Here is a 24,851-nt window from a genome sequence, read left to right as displayed (position 1 = left end):
AGGTGCAGCAGGCAGTCTGCATGCTAAGCAATACCACAGCCATCGCCGAGGACTGGGCCTGCTTCGACCACAGGTTTGACCTGATGTATGCCAAATGGGCCTTTATGCACTGGTACGTGGACAAGGGCATGGAGAAGGGGGTTCTTAGAGGCCTGAGAGGACCTAGCTGCCCTGGAGAAGGATTATGAAGGAGTGGAACAGACTCTATGGATGGCGAGGATGAGAGTGAGAAGTTCTCACTGGCACCTGCAACACCCGGTCTCTTTTCCTAGTTTCGTATTTCTCATTCTACTGTTTCCCTAACCCCTACAAACACAATCAGTGTCTCAAGTGAAAGCAAAAACAAAAACAAAAAAGACCTTGGACCTTGATCTGGGACTTCCAGACTCCAGAACTGCAAGAAAACACCTATCTGTTGTTTAAGCAATTCAGTCTATGGTATTTTGTTATGGCAGCCTAAGCTGACTGACTAAGACACTAGGCATGGATGACAGAGAGGGGGCAAAATAACTGTGGCGATTCACAGAGAAATGATTCTAAGCATGAGTCTATGAAATCTAGGCTGGACAAGTAGCTCCCGATATGAAGCCAAGAGGAGGCTGATGAATACTGAGAAATGGTGGGGTCAGTGGATTGAAGGTTGGATTATAGCTGTGGGAACAAAAAATGGTGGATGTTTTCAAGGTTCACTCATGTTATAATATATGTCAGTATCTCATTCCTTTTTATGGCTGAAGATTATTTTATTATATGGATATACCATATTTTATTTGTCCAATTATCAGTTAATGGATATTTGAGTCATTTTCAAGTGAGTCAATAGTTTTTTTTGTTTTTTGTTTTGTTTTGTTTTTGTTTTTGTTTTTGTTTTGAGTGAATCTGTTTTGGGCTTCTGACATTTGCATTTAAAAGAGTTCCAAATAGGGGTGCCTGGGTGGCTCAGTCGTTAAGTGTCTGCCTTCAGCTCAGGGCGTGATCCTGGCGTTCTGGGATCGAGCCCTGCTTCGGGCTCCTCAAGCCCTGCATCGGGCTCCTCCGCTGGGAGCCTGCTTCTTCCTCTCCCACTCCCCCTGCTTGTGTTCCCTCTCTTGCTGGCTGTCTCTCTCCGTGTCAAATGAATAAATAAAAATCTTAAAAAAAAAAAAAAAGAGTTCGAAATAATAAATACATGGTGGCTGTGGATGTATGTAATGAAACAATCTAGACTATGCCACCCTGAAATTTGCCGCTTTGGTTTTGGATTATTTTGAGCTGAAGGAAATTGAGAAACAATAAATACAGGAAAAGTTCTCGGCCCTCTTCTTATCTGCCTTAAAGCAGAGTGTAAATTTCCCTTTGTGAGGGTGGCATAGATTCACCCCATCTCCTATGCCAGGATGAGCAGAGTAACCATAACCCTGAGATGGAGGGCTGGCATCAAGATGAATCTGCATATACATACCTTACTAAGATAACTCTTCCATTAGTTTCCCTTGTGTATTTTCTTCTCATTTCCCCACAATTTATCACCTCTAGAAGCCCAAACCTCCCTTTACTTTGTCTAGTGGCTTTTTTATATTTTATTAAATATAAAACATTAAAATGTACAGCCCCTGAATCTAACTACTTCCTTAGGCTTTCACTTCTTTTCTGTGAAGCCTCTGTGCCATGTAAAAATATTAACATCAACAACATTTGTATGACTTTTCTCCTGTTGATCTGTCTTTCGTCAGTTTAATTTGCAGGCCTCAGGACTGAAATAAGTGAGTAGAGGAAAAGCTTAAGAAAACACCTTTTCCTCACTGTCCTATATTCATTAAGAAAGCTGTGACTCCCGGGGTGTCTGGGTGCCTCAGTCGGTTAAGCGTCTGCCTTCGGCTCAGATCATGATCCCAGGGTGCTGGGATCAAGCTCCATGTCAGGCTCCCTGCTCTGCGGGGGACCTGTTTCTCCCTCTACCTCTGCCTGATGCTCTCCCTGCTTGTGCTCTCTCTCTCTCTCTCTCTCTGTCAAATAAATAAATGAAATATTTTAAAAAGCAAGCAAGCAAGCAAGCAGGAAAACAAGTAAGCAAACAAGCTGTGACTGGTTTCAACCACTGGCTCATTATTTTCTGCTCTGAGGAAAGCAGTAACAGGGGTTAGAACAGTTCTCTCGGGGCGCTTGGGTGGCACAGCGGTTGAGCGTCTGCCTTCGGCTCAGGGCGTGATCCCGGCATTGTGGGATCGAACCCCACGTCAGGCTCCTCTGCTGTGAGCCTGCCTCTTCCTCTCCCACTCCCCCTGCTTGTGTTCCCTCTCTCGCTGTCTGTCTCTGTCTCTGTCAAATAAATAAATAAAAAAATCTTAAAAAAAAAAAAAAAGAACAGTTCTCTCCTTTGGAATGGGCACCCAGGCTTGCTGGTATAGATAGCAGGCATCTCTTCTGTATCTTCTCCAGGAACCAAGTGACCTGAGCTGTTTTGAGGTTCTGGGTCATTTGGATAACTGAAAACTCCTACCTGCAGGAAGAGGGTAGGAGTGGATTAGGTAATGTATGGAGAATACTTGCTGCTATGTTTGGACAAGAATTAGAAATAGTGAAAACCCCTTCAGCCTATCTTTGTTTCTTGGTATACTGAAATTTTCCTCCATCCCAATAAAAGAGAATCAGAAAGAGACCTGCCCCAATGAGGAGATCACCCTTAATTTTTTCATACCTTATAACAGCTAGAGCTCAGTTTCCAGATCCTCAGTCTGTGGGTGTCCCCCTATGTGTCAAGATACCTCCAATCACCATTATGGTTATTTGTTTCTTCTACCACCACCAGTCATTGTCATTTTCCCTAGTACATGGATTTTCCTGTACTGACTACACTCCTGGTGCCTTCAATTCATTGTCCCAAATTGGCTCAGAGAAAGTGTTAAACAGAATTGTGATGAATAGAATCAATTTACAAGTAGACTTTGCATGGGTCGTGTGTCCTTAGGCTTTTAATTAAATGCAACCTGCATTAGATTATTTAAATTTTCATGTCGGTTAGTTGTTCTTAGTATAGTGGGATCATTGTTCCTTCTCACAAAACAGTTTCTTTAAAGTCAGCTTGAATGAACAGTTAATTGAGCACAAAAGCCTGACCTTGCCAATGCTGCTTTGCATGCTCAGTCAAATTAGTTCAGACTATTATGGTTTATATTAACTATATTTGTCATTTGTAATTAACATGGATTAAAATTTGGAGGAGATTTTTGGACTTGTTTTTGGTTGATTATGCTGGTGGGAATTTCAGACCATATTAACATTTTCTCTTGCTTCTTAAATTTGTTCTGTGTTTTCTTAACAGAATAATTATGTCTTTGATCTGATTTTGGAATTGGCTGACTAATGTTTGCTCAGAAAGAACATAAAACCATCCCTTACCCCTTTTTCTCCTTCTCACTTTGACAACTAACACAAAAGTTTGATCAGGAGAGAAGCAATCCATATATTTGAGTTTTGGCTCATTGTATAAGATGATGGTATCAATCCAAATTTAGAATGTCATGGAATCACTTAAGGTTTTGTATTAAAATCCACTCACTCTGCATTGGATACGAAACAGGTGGCTCTGCAGACAGGCCTGAGCTGTTGCCAATGAACAGACTATTGTGTGCAAAGTAGCTTTCCATTATCATTGTTAACCTTCTTTAAAATTACAAGCCTTTAGGGGCGCCTGGGTGGCACAGCGCTTCCTTCGGCTCAGGGCGTGATCCCGGCGTTCTGGGATCGAGTCCCACATCAGGCTCCTCCGCTATGAGCCTGCTTCTTCCTCTCCCACTCCCCCTGCTTGTGTTCCCTCTCTCGCTGGCTGTCTCTCTCTCTGTCAAATAAATAAGTAAAATCTTAAAAAAAAAAAATTACAAGCCTTTAGCTTCTCACAGCTTTATCCTCTTTTAAAGAGATGATGTTCAAGGTTTTCAAAATGTTTATATTTTCCTGAAATATCTTCATTGGATCAATCTTCTGAGAGAGGAGGAGGCTTTGAGGCTGAGCAGTAATATTAGCTTTAATATTTTGTTGTCTTTTTTGGTCTTTCATAAAACATTCAAAAATTAATAAATTCGTAAAAAGTCCATTTGGGTATCTGCCTTTGCATTTTCTCTTCTTCTTCTTCTATCTTCTTCTAACTTCTTTTATCTCTACCCCCCAAGATACATGTTGGCAGTCATCCCCCAAGCAAGTGACCCACCAATATACATCTGAAGGGTCTCATGACTAAGGTTTTACCAGACAGTAATAACCTAACAATAGCTAGCCCCCTCAAGGTCTAGGAAACCTTACTTCCAAAATTTCTTAGAGATTTAGGTTCTCCCTACCCCCCTCCCAACTTGAAAGTAAATAATCAGCCAGTGCTCAGGACTCCATTACATCTCTTTATGCCCACAGGTCCTGTCCCTGTGCTTTAATAAAACCACCATTTTGCACCAAAGATGTCTCAAGAATGCTTTCTTGGGCATTGGCTCCGAACCCCAACAATTTCCTACATCAATACCAGGGTGAAGAGGGCATTTGAGATTTCTTTTAGGCTGCAACCTAGTTCTCATTAGGCCTCTTTTAATTTGGTTTTGGCCTTAGAAACATAGCTTAGTTTAATTGCTCATAGCTTGGTTTGCTTCACTTTCTCCATCAAAACTTAACTCTTCTCATCCCTCCAATATTTTCTTACAGAAAATTTTAGTTTGAGTTTTTATCTCTCATAAAGTTTGGTTACTTTAATTGTTAGGAAGTTACATTTCATTCAAACCTTGAATTCTATATAATGTGGAAATGTTGGGGTTTGGAGCCAACGTCCAAAAAAGCATTCTTGAGACGTTTTTGGTGCAAAAATGTGGTTTTATTATAGCACAGGGACAGAACCAGTGGGCAGAAAGAGCTGCCCTGGTATTGTAAGGAGGAACTGATTATATATTTTGGAATTGGGGGAGATGAAGACAAAGCAAGTTTCTAAAAGGACTTTCATATGCCTGAGAAAACTCACAGGATCCTGGAGGCCTCTCACAGGATCCTGGAAGCCTAGCTATTGTCAAGCTAAGGTTGTTTTTCCCTCTAGCAAAGCATTAACATTAAGATTTGGAGTTCCTGGAGGAATGTCACATTCTGACTGTCTCAAGTATTTGTCTATGGGCTGCAGGTTATAAGAACATTTAATTTTATCTACATTTCCTTTTGCCTTTGTTCTCCACATCATATGCAGATTCAAATTGTTACCCCTTTTAATGAAGAAGTAAATTCAGAAATGGTACTTAGAGTATTAGGGTTCATTTTCTTTTCTTTTGTTTTTTTTTTTTCTTTAAGATGTATTTTATTTATTTGAGAGAGAGAGGGAGAGAGCATGAGCAGGAGGAGGGGCAGAGGGAGAAGCAGATTCCCTGCTGAGTAGGGAGCTGATGCAGTACTCCATCCCAGGACCCCGGGATCATGACCTGAAGGCAGATGCTTAAATAACTGAGCCACCCAGACACCCCAGGGTTCATTTTCAACAATAATTTTTATTGAATCTGTTGCGTATAGGTACTATGCTGTTTTCACATTTGTTATTTTACTTACCTATAAAGAATAGGGGATCATGGCCCTGAAGACTTGGCTTAATATAAACTCATGAGCAATACATTATAGGGGAATTCAGATAATAAGAAAGTCTGTCCTCTCTTGAGAAATTTGCCAGGAGGCATGCAAATACAGTGAGATTACATTTTGAGGTACTAATTTATTCTTCTTTTCCAATATTTTCTCCTATCCTACTATTCTCACATACTCAGGAAGTAACCTGAGTGTCGGATTCTCACTGCCCCTAGAAAAGGTTGCTACAAGAAAGAAAATAATAAATACTTTCGTTGTGAGTTTCAAAATAGATGCAGACAATACTTTGAAAGAAATTATTTGTGAGACTTAGGGCAGAGAGTTCTGTGTATTATAAAAAACAGATTAGGAAGAATGCAGGATGATGTAAATTCATTTTTCCAGTTTTTGAAAAGATGACGTAGAGAGAGGAAAAACAGGAAGGCCTGGCAATAGGAACTTCATGGAAGTTTGAGTATCTGTGAGAAGAGGGGACTTCAGTCATATGAGCTCTTTTCAGTCCCCTAAAGAGCCATGCTGGCTTCTGCCTTGATGATTTTGTTCATGCTTCTACATTTATTTGATGTGTTTTTTCCACCTATATTTCTTCTGGCTGATATGTGGTTTGTAAGAATGCATTGGGAAAGCACGAGAATATAGGGAGGTGGACTCCTTAGGAGGCTACCGAGAAATCCAGTTAGGAGATGATGGAGGTCTAAACTGGGGTGTTGGGCATTCATTGGAGAAGAGTGGAAAGATTCACAAGACGCTTAGGAGGTAGAATCCATAAGACTAGGTGATACATTGGATATTGTGGAGAAGGCATGAAAAGAGTTACATGTGACATAGTATGCCTGTTTTCAAGAGGTGTGAGCAACCGCACCTCTCTTAGGGAGGTGTGAAGAAAGTCAGATTTGGGAAGAAAAGATGAATTCAGGTTTGGTCATGTTCATGTTTTTTAATGATTTTCTTCCCTTCTGGTCTAAGCCCCATTTGGTCAGCTAGTTGTCCCAATGCCATTTTTAGAAATATAATCTAGTCTGCTATAACTCAATAGCATCATTCCTAAGATACTTCTCACTCTGTAAAGTATGTTATCAAAACAGTTGTTTCAGTAGAAAAAGGAAATTAGGGGTTAGAGAGTTTTAGATTGGTAATAACCAAGTTATTCTTGCTTCAGGGATGTCAATAATAAAGGAATTTTGAATATAAGTGTATTTAGTTATTAGATGCTAAAAATAATAAATTATATTAAAACTGACAAAACAAACTTTATTTTCTTTACATTCCACTCACTCCAGAGCCTCATTTTCCTCTTTAATCTTTGGCCTTGACCTGGCAATTTTGTTGCTTACAGCACACCTCAGGAATACCAAAGTTAACATAAGAACAAATGTATCGGACATGGCAACAGAGTAGCCAGCCATTCAAGTGAAGTGGCTGTGTCACATACACATTTTCTCTACTCACTCAGCATTAGCTCCCAATCACAATCAAATTATCAAACTATTAATCACATTATATCATATATATGTTGTGAAAATTAACACTTTTGGAGAAATGGTTGCTATTGTCACCCCCTCCCCCGTGCCAATGATGTGATATACCACCTTTGTAATAGGCTCAATTCCAAGTAACTTGGATTTAAAAAAAGCTCTCCAAGATATTTTGATACTCATTCAGCTTTGTGTACAATGACTATGAGAATGTAAAGATATATACTATAAGCCAGGATTCCTCATCTCTAGCAAGTCACAGTCCTGCAAGTGAAATGGCATGAACATAACATTTCAGTTTAACCAAAATTTATTGAATGTGTGAGGCACTGGCTTGGAGTCAGAGTTACAAAGGTAAATAATTCTTTGCCCTCAAGCCTGGTAATAGGAGAGGCAAACACATAACCAGATGATTTTTTAAAAATATGGCAAGATGCGATAATTGAAGCCATGTACACTGCTGAAGAAGTCCAGGGAAGCTTATGGGAGAGATGAATTTTGAACTGAACCAAAACAACAGGTGTGACTTCATTAGGTACAGAAGAGGGACTGAGGGTGGCAGGGCCTATTGTTGGTACAATATATTGTATCCTGTGTGAATGGTACCCCCAAGAGTAATAAAACACAGAAGCCCTGCAAAAGGAGTGCTGAAGGGAAGGTCAGTCCAGGCAGAACAAGAGAAGAGAAGTGTAAAATAGCAGTGTGTTCAGGGAACTGGCATCGGTTTGCTGTTACTCTACTGTAAAGTGAAGGTGGAAAGTAGTAGGATGCAGAGCTGAGGATGGAAGCTTCTCTGCTATGGATCTTAGACTGTGCTCTGCTGGCAGTGGAGTTAAGCAGGGGAGTGGTGTGGCGTTCTGAATTGCCAAGAGATGTCTTGTGTGGTGATGTGGAGGATGAATGTGAAGAAGGAAGTAAGGTCAGATACAAGAACAGAGTTGACACTAATTGCTGTAATTCTATGATCGATGAGGTTGGGTATAAACCAGGACATTATAAGACTCTAAGCGGGAGCAAATGCGAGAGATGTTCAGGGAGTACAAAATCTGGCCCCTGATTTACTGTAAGGGGTGAGAATGAGAAAGGAGGATTCAGGATGACTCCCGAGTTTCTGAAAGGTTTAGAATGGGAGAAATGAGGATGTCAATTTTGGTCATGCAAAGTTTGAGTTACCTGTCAACTACCCACATGGATTTGTCCTGTAACACAAGGCCAGAAATAATAAATGGCACAGAGGAAGTAGAAATAAAACTCAGAGGAGCAGAAATAATTTTTAGTTTGCAGAATCAGGAAAGATGGAATCATAAAGAAGGTGGTATCTGATCTAGGCCTTTAGGAATGGTAAGATTCCCATTTGGGAATATGATGGGAGGGAAATGTCCAAGTGAAGGCATGGACACTTTCAGGATATTGCTTGAGAACAACTGAGACTTCCTGTTTGTAACGAGAGTAAAGAGTTTGCTAAACCCTAACGAGGGGGATGTGGCTGAAGTGGTGGTTTGGAACCAGGTCATGAACAGCCTTCAGGTTCTGTGCATAATGGGCATTGCGTTTGCATTGGGCAAAGATGCTAGTAGAGCCATGGTTTGGGAAGTATGATCTCAGGTGCTGCATGAGACAAAATAGAGGCAGAGAAGGGCGCCTGGGTGGCGCAGTTGTTAAGCGTCTGCCTTTGGCTCAGGGCATGATTCCTCGAGTCCTGGGATCTAGCCCCGCCTTGGACTCCTCTGCTGGGAGCCTGCTTCTTCCTCTCCCACTCCCCCTGCTTGCATTCCCTCTCTCACTGGCTGTCTTTCCCTCTGTCAAATAAATAAATAAAATCTTAAAAAAAAAAAAAATAGAGGCAGAGAGATTGAAGCCAGATAGAAGAGTCCGGATGCTGCACCATGCTAGAAACAGGAATGGAGAGGAGGGGACTCACAGTGAAAAAGATTGGGTAATTCATTGCATTTGAGAATGTGGCTCAGGTCAAAGGTTATAAATGCTTGGATTATAAGGGATTGAGAAGATGGTGCTGACTCATAGAAATAAAGGAGTCTATTAGAGAAACAGGTTTATAAAGATAATGTGTAATTTAAGTACTAGAGGCACCTTCAAAGAGAAGACACTTGTGTCCCTACTAGTCTTTTTCTTTGTTACAGGCAAAGAGATTTTTAAAAAGCCTCCTTTCTCAGTGGGGAACCTGCTTCTCCTTCCGTCTGCTGCTCCCCCTGCACTCTATCTGACAAATAAATAAATAAAATCTTTAAAAAATCTTTTAAAAAATCTTAAAAAAAACCCTTAAATACAATTCATTCAAAATTTTCATCGGCTCTTCTGATGGACTGAAGGGTTGGTAAGAAAACATTGATGTCATGTTGTAATAATCCAGTTGGTGGTTACTACCAACTGTGCACAGTTTAGAGATTACCTCTTGGACTCAATTAATATTTTAAAGATGTCCTGAGCTGAATCCCTTACACCTGGCTCTGAACCTATACGTTTTTGCTATGAATTCAGAGAGATCCATGCAGTGGGTCAGGACACTTTGCAAAATACAGAAGATAGCTTTACAAAATGTCAAATAAATGGAAACAAGCCTGATGAATTCAACAAAAGTTGTAGGCATTTTCAAGTGACACCAGCAGATTATAATTTGAGATAATTTCAAGAGTTTGCTAGTTTCCCAGTTATGTATATTAACATATTATTCAGGTGCTTTGGAATCTATAATGTAAATAAAAATATCTTCTGTCTTCATCATAGTAATTGATTCATGCAAGAATCATCAATGGAGCTAAAACTAGTGGGTAAAAATTTGAGGAGTAAAGATTTGATTTAGATCAATGTCATCTAAAATTTAGTTTCCTTCTGTTTTCACAATGGTTCTCTCCAAAATCTCTCTCCTCCAGTCAGTCTTTTTCTTTATATTTGTCCTCAATACACAACGCGTTCACCAATTTCAAAGGATTCAAATAGCAATGGAAATCTCAGTTATTGTTTAGCATGGGAAACACTCCTGCAGCCTTTGGACAACAGAGGATTTCGTTCCCAGCAGAGGGCGCTCGGTTGTTACTTAAGTCACCATTTTGGGTTTGTGGACTTCCTTTGTAACTCAAAAAGTAAAATGGAATTTTTATCTTGTACATTTGTAGGTGAACCTACAGGTTTGAGGATTAATATAATTCTAACATTTAAAACCTTGAGTATGCCTTATTTTTACTTTCAGATTAAAGATAATTACCTGAATGCATAGCAATCAGACTCCCTTACAAACAAAACAAAACAAAACCATAAAACAAAATAAAACAAAACAAACAAACAAAAAAACCCCCAAAAAAACCAAAAAGGAAACTTCCACCACCTAAAAATCAGTTTTTTGTTTTTCAGTAAACACTTCCAGTCCTGGTTCATTGCAGTTTTGAGAGGCACGATTCCTTCTTCATCTCATTCACTTACTCTGGAATCAGGTTATTGAAGGTGCAGTGGGGCCAGGATGGAAGGAACTCTGTTTCAGCGCTTAGGTGCAAGGTGCTAACAGTCCTATGAGTCTTGCTTCCCAGATTGGTTTTACCTTCCACTAGGCTGTCCCAAGGGTTCTCAAAGTCTTCCCACCAGCAACATCAGCATGACCTGGAACTTGTTAGAATGCAAATTCTTGGGCCCCGCTCCAAACCTCCTATGTCAGAACCTCTGGGGATGTGGCCCGGCAATCTGCATTTTAACAAGTTCTGTGAGTGATTCTGATGTATGCTGCAGTTTGAGAACCACAAAGCTGGACACTTTGTTTTTACAAAGCAAGGTGCTTTTGGGCAATGAGAGCCTCAACATTATTGTTCAGTTTTCATTCTGAGAATTAGGAGTACTTTCCTCCAGGCTAGGTCTCAGACTTTTAGGCAAAAGACGGTCAGCATCAAAGTAGTTTTCTACCTGCTTTAAGCCTTTAAAGGAACTTGCCTTTCACTAGCCCATGGAAGGAAGTTTTGGAAATAGATCCCTTACATGTAGAGGGAACCAAGAGACTCAGTTAAGAATTTAGCAAGGTGGGTCACCTGGGCGCCCGACTCTTGGTTTCGCTGAGGTCATGATCTCAGGATGGTGAGATCGGTCCTCCATCAGCCTCTCTTAGGCACCATGCTCAGCGCCGAGTCTGCCCGAGGTTCTCTCTCTCTCTCTTCTTTGGCTTCTCCCCCTGCTTATACACATTCTCTCTCTCTCTCTCTCAAATAAATAAAATCTTAAAAAAAAGAAAAAGAAATTTAGGAAGGAAGTATAACTTGGTTAGGCCTATAGATTCTGGATCCACCTTGCCTGCTTCAAGTGACAGCTCCGTGTGATATTGGGCAAACTTTCATTTGTTTGTTTGTTTTATCCTCTCTGGGACTCAGTTTCCTGATCTGCAAATTGGGGATAAAAATAGCACCTATCTCATATGCTTGTTATGAGAATTAAATTAGACAAGATTTCTAATGTGCTTAGAGCAGACCCTGGCACTATGTAAGTATTTAGATCTATTCTGCTTTACCATCCTGCCAGCACAATACTGTCCTCTTTGGCCAGCAACAAAACAACCATAATCATACATTTCCTAATTCTCTCTTTTTTTAAAGATTTTATTTATTTATTTGTCAGAGAGAGAGAAAGAGAGAGAGAGAGAAAGCACAAGCAGGGGAGCAGCAGGCCTCTCCTGAGCGAGGAGCCCAATGTGGGACTCCACTCCAGGACCCTGGGATCATGACCTGAGCCAAAGGCAAATGCCCAACTGACTGAGACACACAGGTGCCCCCCCCCCCACATTCTTATGGGAAAATCTTAATGTAACCAATCTCCATCACATTTACGAAGGTGACAGGAGTCCTAGGAACTTCTTTGGAGTAAACAGAACTTTTCTTTTGATTCCAGCTCTCCGACCTAATAGATGTCTGGCTTTGAGCAAATTACTTAACCTCTCTTCAAAACTCACTTCCACTTTTATTTGTAAAATGGGATTATAATACACATCTTGTAGGGTTTAGTGTGAGAGAAAGGAACACAATCAGTGAGTAAATTGTAGAAACGAAGCACTGTTATCTGTACACTACTGTTCCCAGGAAATGCCATAAAGAGTGTAGGATAGGGCTTGGCCCATAAGAGGGCTCAATACACATTTGTTCCTTTTCATTCACAGCTTTATACATTTTGAATATTAGGGGACCTTTTAAATCACCAAAGTGCTAATTATGTTCTTGTACTGTTTACTTTCCGCTTCACACTTCAGCTCCTGGATTTCTGGCCTGGAGTGACTGGGAGAGCTCTGTTTTCCCTTCTCACACAGGGACCGTTGGGGCTAGATTTTCTAGTCAGTTCTTTCCCACTTCTTTAGGCTGACTTTCCCCTAAGATCACAAAGCTCATATTTTTTATTGTAGAAAATTTGGAACATTTCAATAAAGCACAAATAAGAAAATGAACATTGCCAATTCCTCTCCAAAAGAAAACATCACAAATGATTTGGTGTATTTCTTGCTAGACTTTCCTCCCTTTGCTTAAATAAAATTGCTATCATAAAGTGTGTTTGATTTTTCTTCTTGCCTCAGGGCTTCTATGGGTATGAACCTCTTGGCCTGGTGTGTCCTTCCATGGCCTAGGATGCTCCTTACTTCCCCACCCCTTGCTCCTATCCCAGCCACCTCTGATGTTTCAGATGAGGCTAGGTCTCTCTGTTAGACACTCTCAAAGCATGTTGTCCTCATTCTGGACTTACTTCTGGTTCTTAGTGATAAATTTCTTGTGTGGGTATGTGAGTAGTATCTATCTCCAGGATTAAACTGTAGGAACCATGTCTGGTTTATTCACAACTGCGTTCCAAGTGCCAGCACAATGCTGGACACATCGTGTGTCCTCAACAAATAGTTTTCAAATGACTGAATGAGCAAATGAAAAGTGTTGTAAGCATTTTTCCATGCTGGACATGATCTTGAGTGTCTGATTTTAACTGACATGATTTTAACTTATAAATGGCAGGGTGATAGGCAAGAGGTTCTCTCAGGATTTCAGAGAACTCCATGGGTTTCCAAAGCAGCCTGTTATGGTGGGAGGATCCCTGGGCTGGGAATCAGGAGGACCCATGTTTTCCTTTCTGCTTTACCAGTTCCTGTGATCTTGAGTAAGCCATTGACCTTCACTGAACCACATTTTCTTTATCTGCTCTGCTTCTCTCCCAAGGAATCTCATACATTAAATAAAAAGTGTGTGTAAAGACACTTCTCAAATTATAAAGAGCCATATAAATATATCCAGACCATTCAAAAGATATTTTACTTGACTGATAGATAGAGCCAGTTGCAAATTTGCAAAGAGGCTCCAACTTTCAAACTTGAAATTGATTCTGTTGCCAAGAAAATCTTCTATTTAAAAGCTTAATGATTAGAAATAATTGTGAGTCTGAATGTCTTAAGTAGCTAAAATACATTAACTACTATTTTATTCCTTAAAAGCAGACACAGCAGAGTTTGTTTCAATTTTGTACTTAAAGATTGCACTTAGATTTACATTTCTTTCAAATTTCAGTTGGCTGATGAAGTCAAGATATTTTTGACAGATTGGCCAAAGAATGTAAATTAAATAGATTAAAAAGAAGCTTTAGTTTTTGAATATACTTTATACCTTATTCAACAGTCATGGAATATGTAAGATTTGGAATTTCCGAAGTGGAGTTAATACCTCTGTGATGGGATTAGTGTTCATATTTGAAAGCAGGATGGAAGAAAGAAAATTTCCCACCAGTGTCTTAGATGTTAGGATTTGGAATAAGTCACCCCTATGACTAAATTTTATTGGCTGATTCTTTGGTAGTTTTCCACTGCCTCTTAAGTAATTTCCTTTCCATTTTAAGTTATGTGAAGGTGCTTAAAAGGTACACATTGAGGAGGTAAAATATTTTGGGGAACAGATAAAAATTGACAGTATGATAGAAGGAGAGAGCAGTCTCTTACACTCTGTGGAAATTGTGAGTTCATGGGTAGAATGAAGCAGTTTTTGCTGCAACACACCCTATTGAAAAGTGAACATTTTTCTTTTCCTTCTTCATAATACCAAATAATAAATGCATAGCATTTTAGAAGAGGAAAATACTTTAAAGGTCCAATGTCCTTGTTTCAGAGACAATATCTATCATTTACAGAGAAATTTACAATTGCTTCCAAATTACATGATTTCACAGAATCTTCAGAATTCTATTATTATCCTCAATTAAAAATGAGGACATGAAAACTCAGAGAACTTAAATGACTTGTATAAGGTCACAGAGATGATAATAATAATGATGGATAATATTAATTGAGTACTTGATCTATGCCAAGCCCTCCTCATGCACGATCACATTGAATTCTCATAAGAGTCCTAATACATTATACGTAATACATGACAAGCTGGGATTGTAAGTCAGTGCTAAGAAACTGGCATATTTTTTTCACTGAATGCTCTTCCAGAACACAAGACAAATATTGAATAAAATTAACATGATTCTGTGTTTTTAGCTTGTGTTGTGTACGAAGCTGATCAATCAGGTAAATAGTATTCTCATATTGCAGGTAAAAAAATGGAGAGTTGAGACTACCATAATAGTATTGTGCGAGCTCATACTGACAAGCAGAGGCAAGAATCTAGTTTTCCCCAACAGACTAAGTTCCCTTTATTTGCCATGGGTTTCAGAGCATTGAGTGGACAATTGGCAACTGGGAGCAAAGCTAAGGATAAAATACATCATATTCTGAATACTGGAGACCAGATATCACCTGCAGGATTTGATGACTCAGACAAACTACTGATCGAATGTTCATTTCCCTGCTGTCCCTCGAAACCTCCTTCCTGAGCCCTGCCCATTGTCATCCGAGACTGAACCAGTCCTCATGTCCTATCCACTTTTTGACTAGATAAGGGGAGATGGACATGTTGTTAGAGTTGTGAGTCTTTGTCCTAGTAGAAAGTACAATGGCTCCCCTTTGATGGTGCTGAGGACCATTTGCAGAGATTGGGATGAAAAGAAGATAATGGTATATTATTTCTTAGTCATCAAGTCAGACGATCAGACCTCAGTGGCTGTATGAGTAACGGAACAGAGAATTGAAGTGAGATAATGGAGCAGAGAGAAGTGAGCCAGCAGAGCAGCCTGTACCTACCTGGTGGCATGGCAGTGGTGTGTGGGTCTCCCAGGAGTCAAGAAGCCTCCGTGGAAAGTAGCTGGACTTGAGCTGACTTGCAAGTGCCCTACACCAGAGGCTGTGGGGGTAATGCCAGGGGTAGCAACTGAGGAAGTATTAAAAGAGCAAGATGGGGACCTTGTCCTGGGAAGGTCCCTCACTAGAGTCTAAAACACCCTCACACACATACACAATGGAAGAGCCAGTGTTGGGATGTCTGTCACCCAGAGGCCAATAAGCAGCATCAGCCAAGAGAAGGCCACAATGCAGCTCTGAGACAAACACTTGTCCCTTTCTACCTCTGCTTCTACTACAAGTTCCAACCTTCAAGCCCACCACTCTAGAGGGAAGGGCAGAGAAGTGAAGGGAAAGACCAGTCCCCTTCCCCATATCAGGCCCTAGTCACAAATGCCTGACTTACAGAAAGGGAGGAGCTGCAAGTGAAGTTTTAAATTGGACTGGATTTCTTTAACATAGTCATTTTAAAACTGTGGGAGCCTCCAGAATGTTGTTAAGTGTTGGAGTTGTACTCTGAATTAAGGCTGTTTAGAATGGATGATATTACATATACTTCAAAAATATACGTAATAACCATGGCTTACCTGGATAGCTTGGCATCCTCTTCAAATACACAGAAAGGTTTATGAGATGATGTTGTCAGGAACTAAGTAGCATCTTTAAAATCCTTCATTATATTGTGTGCATGGGATGAAATTGAGAAAATATGGGCTAGCAAAATGTTAACCTCCTCATTTCTTCTGATTATTCCTTTTGCTACAGTAGGTATCTTGGCATCTGACCTGCTAGCATGAAGATCTCTGATTCCAAGCCAAGTACTTCACTTTTGTGTGAGAAATTCTGACTGATGGGGTCAATCAAACAGTCAGTATTTAACAAATGCCTTCTGTGGTAAATGCCGTAGAAATTAAGAGTATATAAAAATGGTTCTTACTTTCAAGGAGGTTACAATCTGGATAAACATATACTCATCAAAGATGGGTGAGTGTATGACAAGTGCCAAGGGAACGGAAGTGACAGCAGAAGTACTGTTGGAATTGAGATTGCCCAGAAACCTTCTTAAAGTGGTAATCAGATCAGAAAAAGTGAGGCTTGAATAGTGTGGTGAAGAATGGGTAAGAATAAAGTGTACAGAGACAGAGGCTTCTATATGAGCAAATGGGCAGAGATCAGGGTGATTTGGAAGTCACGTTCGATGGTACTGAGTCCCCCCCAAACAAATTCTGCGTTAGCCAACTTTTCTTTGCAAGTATTGGAAACCTCACTCAAACGGACTTAAAAATAAGGGACATTTATTTATTGGCTTATGTAACTAAAGAGAACTAGAGGTAAAATGGGCTGCAGGGGTGCATTAATTAGGGCTGTAGCTACATTTTTCTGTGACCTTCATAGGCCTCTCTTTATCTTCACCTTGGCGTTCTTGCTAGTTGCAAGATGATTCCTCAAGTGTATGAGTTATCTATTGCTGCAAAACAAATTACCTCAAAACTTATGGATTAAGCCATAAATGTTTATTCTCTCATAGTTTCTGTGTGACAGGAATCTGGGCATGGCTTAGCAGAGGGGCTCTCTCTCAGAGTCTCTCACAGGGTAGCAATCAAGGTGTCAGCCAGGCTGTGGTCGTCTGAGGCTTCACTGGGGCTGGAAAATCTACTGCCAAGTTCACTCATATGCTGTTAGGTAGAGGCTTCAATTCCTTATCGTATGGGGCTATGTATGGGTTTCTTATGAAATAGCAATTGGCTTCCCCGAGAGCAAGTGATGAGAGAGAGAGAGGGAAAGGGATAAAGAGAGGGAAAAGGGGGAGAGAGAACCCAGTATGTTGTAACATAATCTCAGAAGTGACATACCATCACTTCTTCCCTATTCTCTTCGTCATACAGACCAACTTGGGGACACTGCGAGAGGGGTATTATACAAAAATGTGAATATCAGGAGGCTGGAATCATTGGGGGCCATCTTCAAGTCTGATTACCACATGTAGCCTATATGACTCCTTGTTCATATCCAGGAGAAGAGAATTGCCTCTTTTAGTTAATGAAAAAAGTTCTCAGACTTACTCGGATTGCACCATCCTTAAGTCAATGACAGTGGCCAGGAGAATAACAGCAACTGAATGGCTTAGGTTTGGGTTATGCCAATGTTTGTTTCAAGGGGGACAGAATAACAATGACTGGCTTAGACAAATTAGAGTCTACCTGTAGCAGGAGTTGTGGTTTGCTGCCACTCAAACAGCCTGGTTGCTCTACAGAAAGGAGTGGGTGATGTTTGGGAGTCATCCACAGAGTCTGCTACAGTCTTTCTCTGGCTACTCAGCCGCCATACATATCTTCCCCCCTACTCATACGCTGTTACATGCATTTACAACCTCTGTCTAAAGAGAAACAATCCAAAGTCCAAATCAAGTTCCAAGTCCAGTATCTCTGGGGGTTGTCCTTTCCTCTCTATCGGGTGTGGATACCATTCTTCACAGTCATGATCTAAGGGGTCCACTTATAACAGCCAATATGGAATTGTGGAGGAAGAGCAGAATAATTTCAGTAAAACTCCCCCTGGAAAAAGAGAGGCTAGAATACAATACATAGCTTTCCCTGGTCCACAGCACACATCATAACCCACTGGACAGGAAGAGTAAGCTCCTTGCCCTGGTTGGAAGAGAGAGTCTGTGTAGGGAGGGCAGGAATTGAGGTCCCAGGCACTAATTGCTGCCAGATTGTTGAGGGCCTTTTAGAACTTTAGCCTGTAGGCAATGGAGAAAGAAAGAGAATCATTGAGGACTTTTGAGTAAGGTACTGAAATGATCAAAATTGCTTTCGTAAAATTAATTTGGAGGCATTAGGCAGTATAAATTCACAAATCTCCTTAAACTAATGCCCTGGGGACAAGTTTCCTCACATAAACTGAAGGTGATGCTTGAAAAAGAAATGCTAACAGATTCCACAGTAAAAGTCCATGTATAACCCAGGTTCGTCTTTTTCCAAATAGAAATTATAAGTTGTTTCTAGGCACCTATGTGAAACAAACAGGGTGGCTCACATTGTGTCACTTCCCTGGCATTAATTCCAAATTAAAGTGAATGAGCTTTTAAGGCTCTTCTGAAAAGGTTTGTAATAGAAGGTAGACTTGGTAGGTAGAGAGTCACTGGAACTAAGTTTAACTTGAAAATGTAAGAAAAAAATGAGTAGGGGAGGCTTTTTAGATAGCAATAACCCTTCACTTACCTATGCATGGTAGAGGAAATAATAAAAATCATTGTTTAAATTATTTTACTACTGTAAGTTCTATGCAAGTTGGCTGGTTAGAAGTCTGTGTAGGTTGTGAAGCACTTGTGTTTTAAAGAACCAAGCTGGGGGTAAGAGAAGCCAGGAGCCTGCAGCACCACCCACCATTGCGAGGGGTCTTTACTTGTTCAGGGTATGCAGAAATATCCTCTTCATAGTGAGAAAGCTTATGAGATTTCTCCTCAGATGTCCTGGAGGGAATCCAAGAGGGGAAGTGGTGAAAAAATTGATTATTCCTATTTGAAATTTCAGATATTAGGATTGGAATTGTATTTTGACTTATTCCTGAGACACGTATGATAGAACCCCTTTCCCAATCCCAACACACAGACACACAGACACACAGACACACAGACACAGACACAGACACACACACACACACACACACACACAAGTTGTTATTTCTCTAGTCTACAGACTTGAGTGAGTATGAGTGAGTGAAATGTATAAAAGAAAACATTTTTTGAGGTAGGAATAGATTCATCATTGAGTTTCCCTGCCAAATTCAGAATTAGATAGTGGAAAAATTCTATTTATTTTGAGTTTGTGAATCTGCCAGCAAACTGTTGGGAAAAATAAAGACAAGCCAGATGAGGACTTGGGTTATGGAATGAACCATAGATGACATATGACTGAACTTTTTAAGAGAAGAATATAGTTTTTCCTACTTTTATTTCCCAGTTTTAGTTTAGTGTCTTTAATGACTTTGATTTGCAGCAGGCTTTTCTATTGTACTGAACTATAGCAGCAAAATGGAAAACAGCATATTGCAGTGTTGAAATTGACCTTAAGGGTTGGGAAACTGAAAATATCAAGTTTCCATAGTAACACTAATTTAGTCAGATCACACATGTTGTTTCTGAGCCATTAGTTTACTCTTATGATGTTAAAAGAACATAATATTTACTCTGTAATATGGTTAAGTTAATGTTACAATGCAAAGCAATTTCATATTTTCTCTATGTACATTTTATTATGGTAGGCTTGGCATTTGATTGCTTGTACTATTTTAGAAAACGTGAAAATATTCTAAAGGTTTTTTAAAAAGTTTCTGAAGATAATAAAACAGGATATCATGAACATATCCCACTTAGAAAAATGGTAAGACAAAGATGAACTGGATTTTGAAAGTTTGCACCAGTATTTTTTGCTGAATTCCTGAGAATTTGTTTGGTCTTCCAATTGAACAGCTTTTACGTGATCTGATTTTAATTCTCACAGTTATCACATTCTCTATGGTATATCCTTGACATCTACTAGGAATTTGTCCCAAGTCCTTTTAGAATTCCCAAATCCATGAATACTGCTATAGCTCTGTGCGTTGGCTGATTTTGTGGGCCTATTATTCCACAAAGAAGTCTTTTCCTCCACAGCTTTATGAGAGTTACTACAATGATAATGATCTAGTGAAGGTCAGAGCTTCCTTCTCAGTGGGCCCTCTTCTCGGGCACACACCAAGCTCATCTTTAGGACTGGCCCTCATATATTGGTCTCCTACTGTGTGTGGTTCAGATTTGTTTCTCAATAAATGACAAAATGCTATGTGTCATATCTTTAAGGTCACTCATGATTGAGGGTATTTACAAAAAAAGAATTGGTCTGTAGTTTTATCTTCTGCAGATATTCATGAATACTAGTGTTTATGCTACCCAAATTTCCATACAGTTTACTTAAATTAAAAAAAAAAACAAGTAAATTCAATGAAAAGTGACAGTCATGCTTTTTGGTAGAAATTGTGAATATGGATACAATTCACTTGGTTGACTGGATTGTTCACTTCTTGCCTGAGTCTAAGCAGTGCTGAGAAATTTAATTCAATTCAAGAAGTATTTACTGAATGCCAATTATGCTGGCATTGTGTTAGGTACTGGGGATATATTGATAAATAATGTATGGTAGTAGCAGTAATAGCAGTAGTATGGTAGTAATAAGTTTCACAGTGGGTAACAGTGCCTGGCATTTGATAATCACTAGATACACTTCAGCTATTATTACTATTATTATCATTATTTGCATTTCATGTGCAGTGCTTACATTACTTCATTTAATTCTTACAACAACCCTGTTGAAGAAGTTGGCATTACCTTCATTTTTATAGCCCCGAAACATGGGCATCTGGGAACTAAGTAACTTGCCTGAGATCACCAATATGGTGACTGGTAGAATCAGAATTCACACCCAGAGTATGCTTGACTGCCAAGCCAGTGTTCAAATATATTACTCTACGTAGCCTGTCCCTGGCTTAAAGAAGCTCTCACCTAGTTTTTCCAGGAAGCCCTGTCCAATAACTAGCTTAGATTCTTCAAAGTTTCCAGAGGAGGTCTTCTGGGGCTATATTCCAGTAACTTATTCCCCTAAAGTCAGTTAGAAAAAAAAGTCTAACACAAGTGTCATGTATTGCACTTGAAATTTGTTTCTTCCTTAGTATAAAGAAGAAAATGTATCTACTCATGTTGCAACCTGAAGTCTATACATTCTAGTGTTTTATTGCATGTACTTAGAGACTTCATTGTTCAATGGGGGAGAAGCACAAATTATATTATGAAATCTTTGTTTTTCTGGATTTCTCTTTAATGTTAAAAAGCTCAGTTAAGGAACTGAATCTTTTGTTGCCTATTTGGATACTCTTTCTGCCCTTGATTTTGATCGTGTTTCAACATTATTTTCCAGGGTCTTCTGACTGCCTTCTCATGGGTTAGGTTCTCACCTTGTAGTTTTTAAATGTTCTCAGTATTCACACCACATGATGGGCATAAGAGGTCATGAGAGGGTGGGAAGAGGGTCAATAAATAACGTGAAGGCAAAGCTATGAACATTTAGGGCCAAGTTTAGTGCAAAACTTATCTTGTGTAGAAATAGCTTTTCTGTGGTTAAAAAAAAAAGACTATTGGGGCGCCTGGGTGGCTCAGTCGGTTGGGCGTCTGCCTTCAGCTCAGGGCGTGATCCTGACGTTATGGGATCGAGCCCCACATCGGGCTCCTACGCTGGGAGCCTGCTTCTTCCTCTCCCACTCCCCCTGCTTGTGTTCCCTCGCTTGCTGGCTGTCTCTCTCTCTCTGTTAAATAAATAAATAAAATCTTAAAAAAAAAAAGACTATTATTTTTGGGGAACCATGACAGAATTTTAGATGCCAAGGCACCACGCAAAGGAGTTTAAGAAGCCTGAGAGGTAGAAAACAATGCAGAATGAAGGTAGGGTAACTGTTGTGTTGTGCTTCTACTATAGTCTTATATGCCCTTCAGGGTCAATGACATTGTAGAAAACCAACCTGTTTCTCCCAAGAGGAGAAATTGTTCAGCATTTCCTCTTTTTTCTTGTCCAGTGACTCTTAAAAGTTAATGTTTTTAAACTCTAGATTAAGGGATTGGGCTTATAAGCAATATGTACTCAGAATTGAAGTTCTCTGTGAAAGATGGGTGAATACCTAAAAAACTGACATCTTTCTTGAAGGAAAAGTAGTTTTTATTTTAAAGGAAGAAAATTCCAGTGCACACCAAGTATGACACAAGGCTGATACCCACCCAATGGCCAGATATATTTTCCTGAGGGATTTTGTTGTGTTTATTCCTCTAGCATTTTTTCATTCCTGACTTTTGGGGTGGCCCTTCTGTGAAGAGTTTCCTCATCCCAGCTGTTATGATGTTTAATATAGAGTTGCCAACTTCTGATCTGGCGGTTCCAAGACACAGGGTGAGGAAAACAAAGCTTTCCAGTATTTTGAATCCTATCCCCCACCCGCACTGGAATTAGTGCTTTCATCTCTGGTCAATCCTGAATTGTTTTCAACCCTAGCTTCATCTCTGTTCTCCCCCGGAATAGCAGAACAATTACTAATGGTAAAGATCCATGTCCATGTCCAGAGTTCAAATTACTTATGCCTCACACAAACCTCAATTTATTTCTCTTTTCCTTTTTTATTCCTTTCCTTCCCTCCACCCAAGTAAATTAGGTGGTTTTCTTTTGGGGGAAATATTTACTTTAAAGAGCTGTTTTTTTTTTCAAGATAAAAATTAGATTCTGGTTTTTAAATGAAGTAGAGTGTAATTTTTTCTTGGGAAAAACAGGGTAATCATCTGGTTTTGATCCTAATGTTAGTCCATGGGATGGCTTGACATTTCCAATAAAAGAAGTCATGGCATTTCGTTTTAGAAATATACAAGGATGGCTACTCTCTGCTTCCTCCTGCCCTTTAGCCTGAATTATTTAATGTTCAGGTAGAATGGTCCTGACTGGTTCTGTGTTTTATGCCTGGCCTGCTGCAGGATTAGGCAGATAAGGAATTTGGAGTAAGCAGGAAAAGGCAGAAATGCAGAAAGAAAGGCACAGAAATACGAAGAAAACAGCCCATTGTACCAAGTGTGGAAAGGCATAAATCTTATAGTACTGTAACCTGTTGCTTTCTTCTGGCACGTTCAACATGTTATTATACTGTGAATACTTCTGGCAATGGAAAGTATTTGGGAGATCAAATGGTGAAGTAGGAAAATATGGTTCTTTGGTTCTCCTACTATCCCCAAGTGTCTGGTACAACACGGCTTTTCCCACATGGCTTTGTTTAGGGACCCCACCCTCAGAGCCCTCACAAATTTGCCATTAAGCAGTATCCCATGCTCTGGATCCTTTCCTCATCGTTACCAACCACAGGAAGGATGGGATATCCATTGACCTGAAATAATTGGGTCTGCTTCCCTTATGCACACCTGTTCCCAGCCATGTACAGCTAGATAGCTGGTTGAAAAATTTTAGCATCAATATAACATTTTACACTTTTACAATAGGAATCTTTTAGAATTAATATCTTATCCCCAAAGAAACTCTGCTAATATAACAAATTAGTGGAAATTTCAGATGATGTCAGGATAATTGGACAGGTGTCTGGGAGCAGGCAGGCCTTCTAGGGTTTTATAGGCCCTAATGCATATGGTCAAAGCTGCCTTGGAATCCTTACTTGTTTTCTATGGAGAAAAGTCCCTCTTACTTCCATAAAAAGGTCTTAATGCAAGCTTAAAAAAAAAATCCAAATTTGTAATGAAGGAAGAGTGGGTCCTTATTTTAAAGACGTTTTGACCATTGTTTATTGTTTGTTTGCTTTTTAAAAAATTTTTAAATCGAAATTCAATTAGCCAGCCTCTAGAATATCACTAGTTTCTGATGTAGTGTTCAACAGTCCATTAGTTGCATACCAAAAAATACAAAGAAAATGCTGTCCCCAATATTTCCTAGCAGGCTGGATGAGGAAAACCCAGATTCCTGTGCCATTTTCACTGTATTATTCTTGGACTTTTGTACGCTTGACAACTCTTGTTCACATTTCTTCTCTTTTTCCTCTTTCTGCCTCATCTGTATTACTTACACTTTGTTTCCATATATGAAAAAATATTCCTTTCAAACAGTTGACATTCCTATAAAAGTTTGTTGTTGTTGTTTTAAAGAATGAACATGGCTGCTGAATGAATGTTGTTTTAAAGAAAAGTAGGAATCTACTTTTAGCAGAAAGGAGAATATTTAGGAAATCCAAGTCATATTATTATTGGTATTGACATTATATTTGACTCTTCCCTCAAATATCAAATGTGGTGGAAACCTTTTATGAATGCTTGTGTTGAGTGAATTTGGATATCTCATTTACTGATAAGGATTCGGAATTTTTGTTTATGAAGATATACTTTGTACATCATTTATCTGAATTTGTATAATACTTAACTTTTGCAGAATTCAAGAAAATAATTCCTTCCTGTTTAAACATTCAAATGTGCTTCTTCAATTTTATAACAATACAAGGCATAATTATTTTGTTTAGTATTAAGGTGCTACATTGGGCAAAATATTAAACTATTTTTGGTTTGTTTACTCATTTTCAGTTGTCAAAATAAGTATAATTGGAAACAGCTGCCTTGTGATTATTTTTGACAACTCTTCACATTCAGATCTAACATGGATAACTTTAAGAAAATGAGGCTTATCTAATTATGATTTTTCCTAGAGTATATATTCAGATTGCTGTTCTGCAAATTAGAAGATAATTAAAAACAGAAACTGATCATTTAAAACTAGTACCACAGTTTTATAGAACGACATTTTCCATGGCTTTCTCATTTTTGTATAAATTGATTAGCTTCATTTGGCTATTTTATACATATCAATGTTTTACTATTCTCTGGGATGATTAAAATGTAGTAAAAGATTAATGAAGTGTTTCTCTAATCTACCCTTTTATTCCTGTCTTCAAGCTGTACTTAAACTTCTTTTTATTTCCAGAACAGCTTACTAATATGATTTAATATTAGTAAGAGATTTAGACATTTTCAATATTTTCATAAATTTTGTGATTAAATAAATACA

At 39.2% G+C, this 24,851-nt stretch overlaps 1 long non-coding RNA gene across 1 annotated transcript in view; it reads left to right on the top strand.

The window, feature by feature from the left end:
- Positions 1–24,851, top strand: part of LOC103671279 — a 94,189-nt gene that overhangs the window by 46,968 nt on the left and 22,370 nt on the right. The gene's annotated exons all lie outside the window — the stretch shown is intronic.

Source organism: Ursus maritimus, unplaced genomic scaffold, assembly GCF_017311325.1.
Source record: "Ursus maritimus isolate PB19 unplaced genomic scaffold, ASM1731132v1 scaffold_6, whole genome shotgun sequence".
NCBI classification, from domain to species: Eukaryota; Metazoa; Chordata; class Mammalia; order Carnivora; family Ursidae; genus Ursus; species Ursus maritimus.
This window is presented reverse-complemented; position numbering and strand designations above follow the sequence as displayed.